This window comes from Neoarius graeffei, chromosome 1, assembly GCF_027579695.1.
Source record: "Neoarius graeffei isolate fNeoGra1 chromosome 1, fNeoGra1.pri, whole genome shotgun sequence".
In the NCBI taxonomy this organism is placed as follows: Eukaryota; Metazoa; Chordata; class Actinopteri; order Siluriformes; family Ariidae; genus Neoarius; species Neoarius graeffei.
Window position 1 is genome coordinate 106,456,751 of NC_083569.1, and position 12,205 is coordinate 106,468,955.

Below are 12,205 nucleotides of genomic sequence, written 5' to 3' on the forward strand. Positions count from 1 at the left end.
TTGCTTAGAGGAGCCCATGGCTGTTGATTTTAGGGACAAGTTTGAGGAGTCAGAGAATTTATACAGCTTTGAAATCTGCATCATCTGACCTTTCCTAATGAAGAATTTGAACAAGCCACAGCTCAATAAGCTAATTAAGGTCTGGAACCTTGGGAAAAGTCACCTGAGAACTCAAATGTATTGGGGTGCCCAAACTTTCACATGGTGTTCCTTTTCTTTTTTTCCACTCTCCAATTGTACAAAACAAAAATAATACACAAATCTTGCAGAAAACGCTGAAAAGAAATGTCTCGTCTTTACCTTTATGCCTTTTGGTGATCAGGTCATCTTCTGCTCACTTAACTATTCACAGTAACAGACATTTTCAGCAACGGTGCCCAAACTTTTGCATGCCACTGTATATTTATACTGTATATAAATGTCATCACATCATGGGGAAGTCCTGTAGTTTCTCTCCAGTTGTTTAATTTCCACCAACTATAATATGAGCATGTCCTCGCTCATTAGAGGACGTAAAGCTGACATTATAGATCGAAGGAATTTGAAAGGACAAATTTGTGATCAGCGCACACATTCCCGTTCATATTTCGTCTTTATATTTCCAGGAATTTCTCAGCAAGATGAGGCTCCACTACAGAACCTGTTGGAAGTACATAGAGGAATTTGGTCCTATCAGTGAACCCACACTACCGTTTCTTGTCCAACCTCTACACTTCCCAGAACGCAGTGTATTTACCCACAACATCCCCTTCCCCATTCATACACTAACAGACAGGTATGTGAACACTTTCAAACTCCATCACTATGTAATCGACATGCTAATATCACCTCAGGAGAAACTAAAAGTACATAGACGAAACACATGATGTCCAATCAACATGCTACGTAATTACACAAAATGTGTGACGGCTGTACGTTTCATGGATTTCAGTAAGACCTTGTGATAATTGAGTAATGACTGACTCAATGTTTTATTGTCGAACTGAGCAATCATCTCGCCAGCCATCGTTGAGTACAAGTAGAGCAGATGTTTTTCGATAAGGTTTCTAAAAGTAATATTAAAGCCTCGTTTGTCTTGTTTTCGCTATTAACCCTGCTGTGATCTTATCAGTGTTATTAATTATCTCACACACTGTGATCACACACCCTTTGAGATGACTTTCTTCTCATACAGCTTTGATATCTTTGTATTTTATACAGTGGCGTCTAAAACTCTGAACCCACTTCGAAAATCTGGGATTAATTGAAAATAAACAATGTTTTGGAATCTTAACCAAAGAAAGGAAATATTCATTCTTTTGAATAGATATATGTATTCAAGATGTGTATATATCTTATGTTATTTAGCAGCTGGGAGGTCTGTATCGTGAAATACGGTGACCGAGGTCTTGAAAGTACTGAGCGAGGCCCTCTGGGCGGAGGTCAGTATTCAAAGCCGTGGTCACGGTATTTCGCCATACGGACCGACCTTAAGCTGGTAAATAATATATTTATTTTTTCTTTACCAAATTCTAACAGAAAACGAGAGCGCCCGAAAGGGAAAACTGAGCCGAGCCGCCATTTTGAATCCTCATTCACGGCTGTAATGCAAATGGCTTCCTCCTCGGTATACAAGTGCACTTCCATGGCAGGGGAAAAAACTACATTTTGCTGCCTATGTAGTCCCCTATTTATACAAAATTGAGTCATTCAGGATTCAGCCATGTTTTTGCTCGGCGTTAGCAACAGTTACAGGTTTTTAGCTTTCTCCTGAAATGTTTTCTTTTATTTCTTCCTCAGGGTAGTAAAACTTGCTTTCACTGTGAACACTGTCGTTATCGCTATCCATGCTGTAAAATTAATGCTGTTCTCCTGAGAAATGCGAAAATAAATGTTAACAAAAATTGCTACTATGTTTGTTGTTGTGAATGAGCGTGTCGCCAGAGGTCCGTAACTGGGGTCCGTACCGTAGGATACGGACCCACTCGCCAGCCAATCAGAGCGCAGGATTTGATGGAAACCAGACCGCGAAAAAAATAATCAGATTTATTTCTAGATCACGCTTTATATTTGATGTTGAGTTCTTGGTACAAAAGATCAGATTTTCTTTAAATCTTATCATTTCCATTTAAACATGTGGTAGCGACTGTGTTTGCACACCATAAACAACCCCTGACAAAAGGAAAAAAAAATCACTACTCTTGGAGGATGTTCATTCAGCTGTTTTACTATGTAGCAAAAAAAAAAAAAATCACAGATATGACACAAAATTAATTTAACAGCTGAACATTCTGGTTTTGTGAAATATACCTCAAAAAATTAAATGAAATTGTTGCAATTAATGGCACTTTAACTGCACAAAGCTGCACAAAGCAGCGCGAAGCATTTGCCTGTTAGCATGCTAGCTGATAGCATGTTAGCATTAGCACGTCAGCTGATAGCATGTTAGCATTCACGTGTTAACATGAGCATGTTAGCATGCTAGCTGATAGCATGTTAGCATTCGCATGTTAGCATGTTAGCATTAGCATGATAGCATTCGCATGTTAGCATGATAGCTGATGGCATGTTAGCATTAGCATGTTGGTATGCTAGCTGATCGCATGTTAGCATTAGCATGTTGGCATGCTAGCTGATAACATGTTACCTTTTAGCATGTTAGCATGATAGCTGTTCTGCTACAGCTCAGCAAGCACACTTTGCATTTTCTCTGCAGAAATGCAGTCTAGATATTTTTTTAAGATCAATTAGAGGGAAACATTTTGGAATCACTCATTTAATGAGGAAAAAAAATTGGAATCACCCATTAACTTGCATTTCTAAAACAAATACGCACACAAGCCTAAATATGCAAATTAGTCTGCAGTTAAGAGAGTGCTTGTAGTCCTTAATGAGCTGTTGCACCTGGCTGATTTGACAGGAAACATGGCCCCAACAAGAGAGCTGTCAGCTGAAACAATGGAAAGGATTATAAAACTCCTTAAAGAAGGGAATTCAACATGCACTGCGTTTACATGCACATAGAGAAAATCGAATTTCTGCCGTAGCTTGACTGAAATCGAAGTTCTAAATGCCATGGAAACACCTTAGCTCGGCTGAAATCGAACCAAAATGGATTTCTCGTAATCGAGCTACGCGACCTAGATTATGCGGTTGTAGCCGAGCTACTTAGTGCATGTAAACCCTATCGAGCTACGTAGTCGAGCTACTTACTTCAGCACTGCCCCTTCCGGAAGTGACGAGTGACGAGACCACAAGCGGGAAACACAACAGCCTCGGTCGGCATGACAACAGTAGTAGTAGCGAGCAGCAGAAGAGGTCAGGAGGAACAAGGAGAACGAACAAACGAAGAAGAGAAAATGGCGAGCAGAAACGTGCACTTCTGGAGCAATGTATAACTTTGTTTATACTCTTGAATAGCTCTTCTTCATGATGACAACCAGAAGTGTACCAACACGATGGGGCGTGTAGCGCCACCTGTGGCTCGGGTGCACAATGTACCTCACACAATAGCTCGATTTCCTTGTGTGCATGTAGGATTGGATTTCTCTGGCACCTCTGCTGGGACCCTTAGCTCGATTACCGACAGTAGCTCGATTTGCATGTAAACGCACTGATGGAGTGTGGCAAAAGATGTTGGTTGTTCCCAGTCAGCTGTGTCTAAAATGTGGAGCAAGTACAAACAAAATGGGAAGGTTGTAAAAGGGAAACAGACAGGTAGAGTAAGGAAGACATCAAAGCGTCAGGACAGGAAACTCAAAGCAATATGGCTTAAAAATAGAAAATGCACAACAAAAGAAATGAAAAACAAATGGGCAGAAACAGGAGTCAATGTTTGTGACCGACCTGTAAGAATTTGGCTGAAGGAAATGGGATTTACATACAGAAAAGCCAAACATAAACCATCGTTAACACCTAAACAGAAGAAAACAAGGTTCCAGTGGGCTGAAGAGATGCCGTCATGGACTGTGGATAAAAGTGATATTCAGTGATGAATCACGAATCTGCATTGGCTGAGGAGATGATGCTGGAACTTTTGTTTGGTGCCCTTCCAATGAAACGTACTGTCTAAAGATGACTGCCTGAAGAAAACAAGCACATTTCCACAGTCGTTGATGATATGGGGTTGCATGTCAGGTAAAGGACCTGTGGAGGTGGCAGTCATTAATTATCTCTATAGTAAATGCACAGGTGTACATTGAAATTGTAGACACTTTTCTCATTCCGCCAATCAAAAGTACTTTTGGTGGTGATGAAGTCATTTTTCAGGATGATGACGATGCATCTTGCCACAGAGCAGAGATCATTCAAACTTTTTTCTTCAGGAAAGGCAGATCAACTCAATGACATGGCCAGCAAACAGTCTGGATCTCAATCCAATTGAAATTGATGGTGGAAAATGAAAAAAAAAAAATAAAAATGGTCCATGATGCGGCTCCATCCTGCAAAGTTGGTCTGTCCACTGCTATACAAGAAAGTTGGAACCTGACTGATAAAGAATATTGTTTTTCATTAGTGAAGTCCACGCCTCAAAGAATTCAAGCTGTCATAAAAGCCAAAGGAGGTGCAACAAAGTACGAATTGTGATTTTTTTTTTTTTTGGTTCATGATTACATCATTTTTTCTCATCACTGATTCCATAATTTTTTCCTCTACTTGATCTTAAAAAAAAAAAGTCATTAATCACAACAACTTAATTGAATTTTTTTAGGTATATTTTACAAAGCCAGAATGTTCAACTGTTAAATAAAATAATTTTGTGTCATATCTGTGATTTTTGTTTTTTTGCTACAAAGTAAAACAGCTGAATGAAGATCCTTTAAGAGTAATGATTCCATATTTTTTTGCCAGGGGTTGTATTGTTCGCTGTGAATTTGAGTAGTAGTTGTACCCCCTGGCTCTGCTTCACAGACTCCTAGGCAGGGAGAACCTCTTATATACAGTATAGGACTAATGGAAGACATATAAATATGCCTATATGATTATTGTGCTTCTGATTGTTTTTGTGCATGTGTGTGTCCAGTGCAGGGAGAGTGTACCCTTGTCCTTACTGCTCACTCATGGACCTCAGTAACATAGCCCTGATGGAACACTGTATTTTCCCACATTATCAAGACTGCACTCCAATCGTAAGATCCAAACTTTGTTTTCTCAGAGCTCTTTAACCAACTTAAACTCTTCAGAGTTCTTGCACCAAACTAATTTATCTCCAGATCTTCTACCAAAATATTTTATGTTGAGACCCTCCACCAAACAAATTTTTCTGGAGGTCTTCCACCAAGCTCATTTTTCTACAGATCTTCCACCAAAATAATTTATCGAACATGTGTGTAAATAGATAACCGTAGGAATCAGAGTGGGTGGGTGGAGCACAGAAGCACAGCAGGCCAGAACGGAGTTCTCAAAACTCTTTTTATTTATAGCTTTTCAGCTTTTCACACTCTCTCAGCCACACACGCACGCACACACACATACAAGTGTTCTGATTGGGGAGAGAGCTCCCTTTCTCTGCTCTCTCTCTTCTTTTATGGGGCACGGTCACTGGGGAAGACACACAAACACAGGTTAACTTACATCAGGTGCAGTGATTCTGCCACTTACCTTCCCTGACTCCGCCCTCCATTCATAGACCGACGCTTGACCACGCCCCCACTGCCACATACCCCCACCGCCTGACTCAGGCCGGGGAGCCGTCCAGCCTGCAGCCGCCTCCCCCCCCGACAGGAGAGGAAATCCACCACGACCATCTGCGCCCCCGGCCTGTGGACCACCTTGAATTTAAACGGCTGGAGTGCCAGATACCAACGGGTGATCCGCGCGTTGGCATCCTTCATGCGGTGGAGCCACTGGAGGGGCGCGTGGTCTGAACAGAGGGTGAAAGGGCGTCCCAGTAGGTAGTAGCGGAGGGCGAGGACCGCCCACTTGTTGGCAAGGCACTCCTTTTCTATGGTGCTGTAGCAGTCCTCACACACCGACAGCTTCCTGCTGATGTACAGCACTGGACGATCCTCCCCCTCCACCTCCTGGGACAGAACAGCCCCCAGCCCTCTGTCCGATGCGTCCGTCTGCAAAACAAAGGGGAGAGAAAAGTCAGGGGAGTGTAACAGTGACCCCCCACACAGTGCAGCCTTTACCTCAGAGAAAGCCCGCTGGCACTGCTCCGTCCACTGGATCGGATCTGGTGCCCCCTTTTTAGTGAGATCAGTCAGCGGGCTGGTGACTTCCAAATAATTAGGTATAAACCTACAATAGTAGCCAGCCAGCCCCAGGAACTGTCTCACCCCCTTTTTGGTCTTGGGCCTTGGGCAGGCCGCAATCGCTGCTGTCTTATTAATTTGGGGATGCACCTGCCCATTGCCCAAGTGGAAGCCCAGATACCGTACTTCCACCCGCCCAATCGCACACTTCTTCAGGTTGGCTGTGAGACCCGCTCGCCCCAGTGACCTAAGGACGGCCCTTAGGTGTTCTAAATGCTGTGGCCAGTCATTACTATAGATTATGATATCGTCCAGGTATGCGGCTGCATAGGTGGCGTGGGGGCGGAAGACCCTATCCATAAGCCACTGGAACGTAGCGGGCGCCCCAAACAGCCCAAAAGGAAGTGTGACAAACTGGTGTAAGCCAAACGGTGTGGAAAAGGCCGTTTTCTCTCGGGATAATGGAGTCAAGGGGATCTACCAATATCCCTTTGTCAAATCCAGTGTCGAATAAAAACGAGCCATGCCTAGTCAATCAAGCAACTCGTCAATACGAGGCACTGGGTATGCATCGAATTTAGACACTGTGTTGACTTTTCTATAGTCCACACAGAACCGGACCGACCCGTCGGCCTTGGGAACCAAGACCACCGGGCTGCTCCAGTCACTGTGGGACTCCTCAACAATGCCCATGTTGAGCATGGCCTCAAGTTCTTCCCGAACCACCTTTTTTTGTGTTCGGGCAGCCTGTAAGGGCGGCTGCGCACTACCATCCCTGGGGGCATCTCAATGTGGTGTTCTATGAGGTGGGTGCAGCCGGGCAGGGGCAAGAACATGTCAGAAAATTCTGTCTGCAACTGGGCAACCTCCGTGAGTTGGGTCGGGGAGAGGTGGTCTCCACAGGGGACCGGAGTGGTAGTTAATGTTCCCTTTTGAACCTCCGGCCCCAGCTCCGCCTTCTCTGGAACCAACGACACCAACGCTGTGGGGACCTCCTCGTTCCAAAGTTTTAGCAGAATGAGGTGCTAAATCTGTAACGCCCCACCTCATAGTCGACGTCCCCGACTCGCCGTGTGACCTCAAAGGGTCCTTGCCACTTGGCAATCAATTTGGAGCTCGACGTGGGCAACAGCACGAGTACTTTATCTCCCGGTGCGAACTTCCTAAGGCGCGTGCCCCTGTCGTACAGGCGGATTTGCCGCTCTTGGGCCTGCCGCAAATTCTCCTGGGTTAGGTGTATGAGTGTGTGGAGTTCTGCGTGCAGGTGGATAACGTATTGAATTTCGTTTTTGCTCGTTGAAGGTCCCTCCTCCCAATTTTCCCACAGTACATCTAGAATGCCCCGCGGCTTACGCCCATATAATAATTCGAATGGGGAGAACCCCGTGGAGGCTTGTGGGACCTCTCGCACTGCGAATAACAGGGGCTCGAGCCATTTATCCCAGTTGTGTGCGTCCTCGCTTACAAATTTTCTAATTATGTTTTTGAGGGTGCGATTAAACCGTTCGACTAAGCCGTCCATTTGTGGATGATAAACGCTGGTGCGGATCGGCTTAATTCCCAGTAACCCATTCAGTTCGCGCAGTGTGCGTGACATAAATGTAGTGCCTTGATCAGTCAGAATCTCTTTGGGGATTCCAACTCGGGAGATGACGCGGAAGAGTGCTTCCGCAATACTATGTGCTGAGATATTGCGAAGAGGCACTGCTTCCGGATATTGCGTTGCATAGTCCACCAGAACTAAAATAAAGCGATATCCTCGTGTTGACCGATCTAATGGCCCGACGAGATCCATCCCAATTCTTTCAAACGGGGTCTCGATTAATGGCAGAGGGCGCAAAGGCGCTTTTGGAATGGCCGCTGGATTTACTAACTGGCATTCGCGGCACGCCGTACACCACCTATGGACATCGCCGCGAATCCCTGGCCAATAGAACCAGGACTAGTGTCTTATCCTGCCCCAAGTATCCAGCCATGGGATTAAAGTGAGCCGCCTGGAATATAAATTCCTGGCGGCTCTTTGGGATCAAAAGCTGTGTGATCGGCTCCTTAGTCTGAGTGTCCTGCGTCACTCGGTATAATCTATCCTTAATAATGGAAAAATAGGGGAAGAACGGGGTGGCGTTTGGCTGGAGCGTTTGACCATCGATTACTCTCACTTGGTCAAACGCATGCCGCAGAGTCTCGTCTCGCGACTGCTCTAACGGGAAATCCACGAGGGATTCCCCGAGAGAGGGAGGAGGAGCCTGCTGCTCCTCACTCTGATGCGGTGATGACGTAGATGGCTCTGTGACAGCTGCTCTTGCTAATGCCACACCGGTACCTCCCCCTGCTGAACTAATGCATGTCTTTGGACTATGGGGGAAACCGGAGCACCCAGAGGAAACCCATGCAGACACAGGAAGAACATGCAAACTATAATCAGCGGTCTGCTGATGCATGGCCAGAAGAATTGTCATCCTTCTCAGCTAACATTTCTTCCACTGCTCTAATGGAATCTATGGGGTAAACACTGGTCAAGAGGCAAATTCTGTTTTGTGACAATGAGGCAGCTGTAAACATCATTAACAAAGGGTGCTCCTCAGTTCTGTTATTAATAGATTCGTGATGTGCCTCACATGGTCCTCTGCATTGCGTAATTTCATCACTGAACAGCCCATATTCCAGGCTTGGACAACAAATGGCCAATTCTTGACCTGCTTTGAATTTCAGAATTTTGCCAACTGTGTCCGGAGGCAGCACCATCCGGCCTGACCTGCCCCATTCATTCAAATTGTGTTAGATTAAACAATAAATGTTATTGCACAGCTGCTCAGGCTCTCTGTATAAACTTGCTCGCTATGTTACCCCAACTAGCAATCTGTGAAGCTTCAACTCGCCTCATTGTATTTCATCTGGGTTTAACTTGCTTCCTACTAATAGTTCAGTGAGCTCCTCCTGTTGGCGCTTCCATGAAAGCATGGAAAGCCAGGGAGGTCTGACTGGTGTGGTGGTTTTGGGGGGGGGGTTTGCTGCAGCTTTCCCTGCTTTAGCCTTTTCATGTAGGTACATGGTAGGGCAGGGAGGTGTGCTCTCTGTATCATTGATGCCTGCTCACGACCCAGTCCAGGCCACCTTCTTCCATTGCTTCATGGTCCAGTTCTGATGCTCACATGCCTATTGTAGGTACTTTCTTTGGTGGACAGGAGTCAGCATGAGCACCCTAACCAGTCTGCAGCAACTCAGTCCATACAAAGCAAACGTGATGCTCTGTGCCTTCAAATACCTTTCTATAATAGTCAGCATTAACTTTTCAGCAAGTTGTGCTACAGGTGCTCTTCTGTGGTTCGCTGATTGTCCTTCCTTGGACCACTTTTTGATAGATAATCATTGCATACCCAGAACACCCCCATGACATACAATTTTAGAGATGTGTTGACCCAGTCATCTAACCATTGCATTTGGCCCTTGTCAAAGAGGCTAAGATCCTTACACTTGCCCATTTTTCTGCTTCCAACACATCAACTTCGAGAACTGGCCGTTCATTTACTGCCTAACATATCCAACCCCTTGATAGATGTCATCCTAACAATGCAATCAACGTTCTTCACTTCACATCTCAGTGCCTTTATAGTTCACTGTTTCAAATCCCATAAAGGCAGCCATCCTCCATTAAAGGACTTGTCACAGGAATTCAATTTCATCCACGCTTTTGGATCCATCTACCTTCAGCCTACTTGAAAACCTATCTATTCATCTCCCAGTAAATGGCCTTAAGAGAGAGAAACCACAAGCAGTGATGTACATCTCCCTTTTATCTTCCCACTTCTTTTTAAATTAATCATATAATTAAGGGGTGGGTGCTTCAGTCTTACACAGACCTCCTAACAGAAACAGTCTTTGCTGCTGCTCTCCTTGTTTTAGCCTTTCCATGTAGGCACATGGAAGGGCAGGGTGGTGTGCTCTCCCTGCCTCAAGGCTTCCCACGTAGGTATGTGGAAGGGCAGGGAGGTCCCATATTTCAACCTTTATCAATGTCATCTCTGTTGTCATTGATGCCTGCTCTGTTCTGTACCCTATGGTGGTGGGGGGGTTGCTGTGGCTCTCCCTGATTTAGCCATTCCATGTTGGCACATGGTAGAGCAGGGAGGTGTGCTTTACCTGTCCCAAGGCTTTCCACATGTCAGTAACAGCGCTGAAAACCTGAGTTCGGAGCAGCTTCCAAACATGGCTGCTCTGGACTACAACTCCCAAGCAACACAGCACCTCTCATCTCTGGAATACTCAGAAGTGCACCTGCTACCTATTTGCCAGTAATCACTTCCCTATACAAGTTCAGCAGTCACAAACACCTGTTGTGAAGTATCGTTCTGTGTCTCCGTATCTGACCATACCAAGCCTTCTGACTTTCTGCCTGACTACTCGTGCTTTGACTTTGTTTACATTTATTTTCCAACTCCGTTTCCTTGCCTGTCGTTTGACACTCAGTTCACGGATCGACCAGCCCTTGCCCATCCCCAACTATGTCTTCTGACTGCTGATTTGGATTTGTTTACAGTTTGCGATGTACCCGCTGTCCCCTGTGCTTGCAACATGGCACCACATATGCATGTGGAAGGGCAGGGAGGTCCCAGAACAGAGCAACCCACCAAATCCAACTTGTTGCAATGTAAATTAAGTTCTTTGATGAAAGTGGTCCTGACAGAATTATATAATATGGTGAGGTGGAAACCCTAAAAAGTACTAGAAGTGGAGATAATTTTAGCTGGGTTTTTTTTGTTTGTTTTTTGTTTTTAGTTTTCTCACACTGGAAAATTGTTGAGGTGTAAGACGAATAAAACACTTCAGGATGTGCCGTTACATGGAAATAATCTCTGTTTTTGATTATTAATTCATGTTTATACATACTAAGATTTCTTGACCCTTGTGTTATTCTTACAGAATGGAAGTGAGGCTCAAGAGATGCAGATCTCCTTGATGCTACTGATATCAGTCCAGCAGTTTTGAAAAATCATTTATTTCTGCCTCGCCAGAGCATCCACACTTTAGCCAATTGCTGAAAAACACATCAATGGTCATCATTTGAACTCCTCTTCTACTTCTTCTGCACAGAAATCAGTGCATTATGGTGGACATTTTAGCTTTAAGTGACAATTTTACGAAAACGTTTGTCTTAAACCAGTCATTTTTTCTGTACACAGATGTTCATATTCCTGTAATGGAATGTTGACTGTAATCACACAGTGGCTGTACATTAGTTCTGACTTTAACAGCTTTTACTCTTGAGGGAGTAAACAGACCTTCAATTTGCTTTGATTCCTAATTGATGTTTTAAAAATCTCAGGAACGTTTTTTGATTTGTGGAGCAGTTTTGCATATTCTGAAAGAGATTACAGTTTCTGATAGTTCTACTTTTTTGTTTGCTTTACAGCATTTACATTTATGGCAATAAAACTTCTTAAAACACATACTGCGAGATGTCATACTTGAACAAAGACAAATGTACTGAATACTCATGTTGATATTAGGTTTTATGAATGCAGATATAATTGTCTTATTTCATTTAAATGGTATAAAATGTAGAAGCAGATAAATGGACAATCAATTAATTTCAGGGTTTATTTTTGTCAACACAGCAAATATAAAATAAAACAAAAATATTTGAGTTTTTCCCTTTTTCTGCATTTAAAAAAAACTTAAGCTTTTTTGCATTTTAAGAATGAATTTCTAGTTCAGTTTAAAATTGAGTGAAACATCTCTTTACAAATCTGCATCATCTGTGGCTTCATCAAAGATTGGTAAGATTAAAGGAACAGTCCACCGTACTTCCATAATGAAATATGCTCTTATCTGAATTGAGACGAGCTGCTCCGTACCTGTCCGAGCTTTGCGTGACCTCCCAGTCAGTCAGACGCAGTCAGACGTGCTGTCACTCCTGTTAGCAATGTAGCTAGGCTCAGTATGGCCAATGGTATTTTTTGGGGCTGTAGTTAGATGCGACCAAACTCTTCCGCGTTTTTCCTGTTTACATAGGTTTATATGACCAGCAA

At 44.0% G+C, this 12,205-nt stretch overlaps 1 pseudogene; it reads left to right on the plus strand.

Annotated features, from left to right (window-relative positions):
• LOC132885795 (E3 ubiquitin-protein ligase RNF138-like) overlaps nt 1-11,162 on the plus strand; it is a 15,379-nt pseudogene extending 4,217 nt beyond the window's left edge.
• Nucleotides 11,163-12,205: the final 1,043 nt, after the last annotated feature.